Here is a 5,072-nt window from a genome sequence, read left to right as displayed (position 1 = left end):
GGATCGTATATATTACCTGCATATTTTTTCTTGCACCTTTTTCTCGTAATTGTATTTTTTCAATTCCTTAATTCTAATATCTAATATCTAATATATATTTGATATGTATTTTAATATGCTTTTAAGCAATTTTTTTCAGGATTGGTATATATTGTATTTTTTTTCTTGCACTTTTTTTTTCTCGCAATTCCTTTTTCCTTTCATATAACGAAAATCAGCGCATTTAACTGTAATCCATTTGATTTTCAGAACGGCTCTATCGTGTATTTTTTTTCAGGATCGTATATATTACTTGCATTTTTTTTCTTGCACCTTTTTTCTCGGAATTGCTTTTTTTTTCACTTCCATTATTCTAATATCTAATATATAATATATATTTTAAAATGATTTTTAAAATGCTTTTAAGATTTTTTTTTCTTTAGGATGTATTATTTTAGCTTTTTTTTGAGATCTAATATTGCATTTTTTTTGCACCTTTTTGTCTGGAATGCTTTTTTTTTACTTCCATTATTCTAATATCTATTATATAATATATATTTTAATATGTATTTTTAATATGCCTTTTAAGCATTTTTTTTTCTTCTCAGGATCGTATATATTTTAAGCATTTTTTATTCAGGATCGTATATATTGCATTTTTTTTTCTTGTACCCTTTTTCTCGCAATTCCTTTTTCCTTTCATATAACGAAAATCATTGCGTTTAACTGTAATCCGTTTCATTATCAGAATGGCTCTATCGTGTATTTTATTTTATTTTTTTCAGGATCGTATTTTTTTTTCTTGCACCTTTTTTCTTGCAATTGTTTTTTTTCAATTCCTTGATATATTTTAATATGTATTTTAATATGCATTTTAAGCAATTTTTTTTATGGCACCTTCTTTCTTGCATTTTTTTTTTCAATTCCTTTATTCTAATATCTATCTATATGCATTTTAAGTATTTTTTTTCTTTTCTTTTTTTTTCAATTTCTTTATTCTAATATTTAATATATAATATATTTTTTAATATGCATTTTAAGCATTTTTTTTTTTCAGGATCATATATGTTGCATTTTTTTTCTTGCACCTTTTTTCTCGCAATTGCTTTTTTTCAATTCCTTTATTCTAATGTCTAACATCTAATATATATTTCAATATGTATTTTAATGTGCATTTTAAGCATTTTTTTTCAGGATCATATATATTGCATTTTTTTTCTTGCACCTTTTTTCTCGCAATTGCGTTTTCCTTTAATATAACGAAAATCAGCGCATTTAACTGTAATCCGTTTCATTAACAGAATGGCTCTAACGTGTATTCTATTTTATATATCTCTTTTTCAGGATCGTATATATCAAATAGATTTTTTTTTCGTGCACCTTTTTTCTCGCAATTGCTTTTCTTTCAATTTTCTATTCTAATATCTAATATATATATTTTAATATGTATTTTTAATAATCATTTTAAGCATTTTTTTCAGGATCGTATATATTATTTACATATTTTTTCTTGCATCTTTTTTCTCGCAATTGTTTTTTTTTTCAATTCCTTTATTCTAATATCTAATATATAATATATATTTTAATATGCATTTCAATATGTATTTTAAGCATTTTTTTCAGGATCGTGTATATTACTTTTTTTTCTTGCACCTTTTCTTCTCGCAATTCCTTTTTCCTTTAATATAACGAAAATCAGCGCATTTAACTGTAATCCATTTCATTATCAAATGGCTCTAACGTGCATTTTTTTTCAGGATCGTATATATTACCTGCATATTTTTTCTTGCACCTTTTTTCTCGTAATTGTATTTTTTCAATTCCTTAATTCTAATATCTAATATCTAATATATATTTTGATATGTATTTTAATATGCCTTTTAAGCAATTTTTTTCAGGATTGTATATATTGTATTTTTTTTCTTGCACTTTTTTTTCTAGCAATTCCTCTTTCCTTTAATATAACGAAAATCAGCGCATTTAACTGTAATCCATTTCATTTTCAGAACGGCTCTATCGTGTATTTGTTTTCAGGATCGTATATATTACTTGCATTTTTTTTCTTGCACCTTTTTTCTCGGAATTGCTTTTTTTTCACTTCCATTATTCTAATATCTAATATATAATATATATTTTAAAATGTATTTTTAATGTGACTTTTAAGCATTTTTTTTTCTTCTCAGGATCGTATATATTTTAAGCATTTTTTTTTTTCAGGATCGTATATATTGCATTTTTTTTTCTTGTACCTTTTTTCTCGCAATTCCTTTTTCCTTTCATATAACGAAAATCATCGCGTTTAACTGTAATCCGTTTCATTATCAGAATGGCTCTAACGTGTATTTTATTTTATTTTTTTCAGGATCGTATTTTTTTTCTTGCACCTTTTTTCTTGCAATTGTTTTTTTTTTTCAATTCCTTTATATATTTTAATATGTATTTTAATATGCATTTTAAGCAATTTTTTTTATGGCACCTTCTTTCTTGTAATTTTTTTTTCAATTTCTTTATTTTAATATATTCTATTCTATATGCATTTTAAGTATTTTTTTTCTTTTCTTTTTTTTTTCAATTTCTTTTTCTAATATTTAATATTAATATGTTTTTTAATATGCATTTTAAGCATTTTTTTTCAGGATCATATATGTTGCATTTTTTTTCTTGCACCTTTTTTCTCGCAATTGCTTTTTTTTAAATCCCTTTATTCTAATGTCTAACACACTAATATATATTTCAATATGTATTTTAATGTGCATTTTAAGCATTTTTTTTCAGGATCATATATATTGCATTTTTTTTCTTGCACCTTTCTTCTCGCAATTGCGTTTTCCTTTAATATAACGAAAATCAGCGCATTTAACTGTAATCCGTTTCATTATCAGAATGGCTCTACCGTGTATTCTATTATATATATTTCTTTTTCAGTATCGTATATATCAAATAGATTATTTTTTTTCGTGCACCTTTTTTCCGCAATTGCTTTTCTTTCAATGTTCTATTCAAATATCTAATATATATAAAATATTTTAATATGTATTTTTAATAATCATTTTAAGCATTTTTTTCAGGATCGTATATATTATTTACATATTTTTTTCTTGCATCTTTTTTTCGCAATTGTTTTTTTCCAATTCCTTTATTCTAATATCTAATATATAATATATATTTTATATGCATTTTCAATATGTATTTTAAGCATTTTTTACAGGATCTTGTATATTACTCTTTTTTTCTTGCCCCTTTTCTTCTCGCAATTCCTTTTTCCTTTAATATAACGAAAATCAGCGCATTTAAACTGTAATCCATTTCATTTTCAAGACGGCTCTATCGTGTATTTTTTCAGGATCGTATATATTACTTGCATTTTTTTTCTTGCACCTTTTTTCTCGCAATTGCGTTTTTCTTTAATATAACGAAAATCAGCGCATTTAACTGTAATCCGTTTCATTATCAGAATGGCTCTAACGCGTATTCTATTTTATATATCTCTTTTTCAGGATCGTATATATGAAATGGATTTTTTTTTTCGTGCATCTTTTTTCTCGCAATTGCTTTTCTTTCAATTTTTTATTCTAATATCTAATATATATATATTTTAATATGTATTTTTAATAATCATTTTAAGCATTTTTTTCAGGATCGTATATATTATTTACATATTTTTTCTTGCATCTTTTTTCTCGCAATTGTTTTATTTTCCAATTCCTTTATTCTAATATCTAATATATAATATATATTTTAATATGCATTTCAATATGTATTTTAAGCATTTTTTTCCGGATCGTATATATTTTAAGCATTTTTTTTCAGGATCGTATATATTGCATTTTTTTTTTCTTGTACCTTTTTTTTCGCAATTCCTTTTTCCTTTCATATAACGAAAATCATCGCGTTTAACTGTAATCCGTTTCATTATCAGAATGGCTCTAACGTGTAATTTATTTTATTTTTTTCAGGATCGTATTTTTCAATTCCTTTATATATTTTAATATGTATTTTAATATGCATTTTAAGCAATTTTTTTTATGGCACCTTCTTTCTTGTAATTTTTTTTTCAATTCCTTTATTCTAATATCTATCTATATGCATTTTAAGTATTTTTTTTTCTTTTTTTTTCAATTGCTTTATTCTAATATTATATATATATTATATTTTTTAATATGCATTTTAAGCAGTTTTTTTTCAGGTTCATATATTTTACATTTTTTTTCTTGCACCTTTTTTCTCGCAATTTTTTTTTTCAATTTCTTTTTTCTTTTGTCAAAATTCTTATATATATTTTAATATGTATTTTAATGTGCATTTTAAGCATTTTTTTTTTCAGGATCATTATATATTGCATTTTTTTTCTTGCACCTTTTTTTCTCGCAATTGCGTTTTCCTTTATATAACGAAAATCAGCGCATTTAACTGTATATCCGTTTCATTATCAGAATGGCTCTAACGTGTATTCTATTTTATATATCTCTTTTTCAGGATCGTATATATCAAATAGATTTTTTTTTTCGTGCATCTTTTTTCTCGCAATTGCTTTTCTTTCAATTTTTTATTCTAATATCTAATATATATATTTTTTAATATGTATTTTTAATAATCATTTTAAGCATTTTTTTCAGGATCGTATATATTATTTACATATTTTTTCTTGCATCTTTTTTCTCGCAATTGTTTTTTTTTTCCAATTCTTTTTTTCTAATTTCTAATATATAATATATATTTTTATATTCATTTTAATATGTATTTTAAGCATTTTTTTCAGGATCGTATTATTTTTAAACTTTTTTTTTTATGATCGTATATATTGCATTTTTTTTTTCTTGTACCTTTTTTTCGCAATTCCTTTTTCCTTTCATATAACGAAAATCATCGCGTTTAACTGTAATCCGTTTCATTATCAGAATGGCTCTAACGTGTAATTTATTTTATTTTTTTCAGGATCGTATTTTTTTTTTTTTTTGTACCTTTTTTCTTGCAATTTTTTTTTTCATTCCTTTTTTTTTTTTTATTTTTATTTTATATGCATTTTAAGCAATTTTTTTTATGGCACCTTCTTTCTTGCAATTTTTTTTTTCAATTCCTTTATTCCAATATCT

Source organism: Penaeus japonicus, unplaced genomic scaffold (genome assembly GCF_977035675.1).
Source record: "Penaeus japonicus unplaced genomic scaffold, GWHDUDI00000001_assembly GWHDUDI00000027, whole genome shotgun sequence".
Lineage (NCBI taxonomy): Eukaryota > Metazoa > Arthropoda > Malacostraca > Decapoda > Penaeidae > Penaeus > Penaeus japonicus.
The sequence above is the reverse complement of the archived record's forward strand: the minus strand, read 5'-3'. Positions refer to the sequence as shown.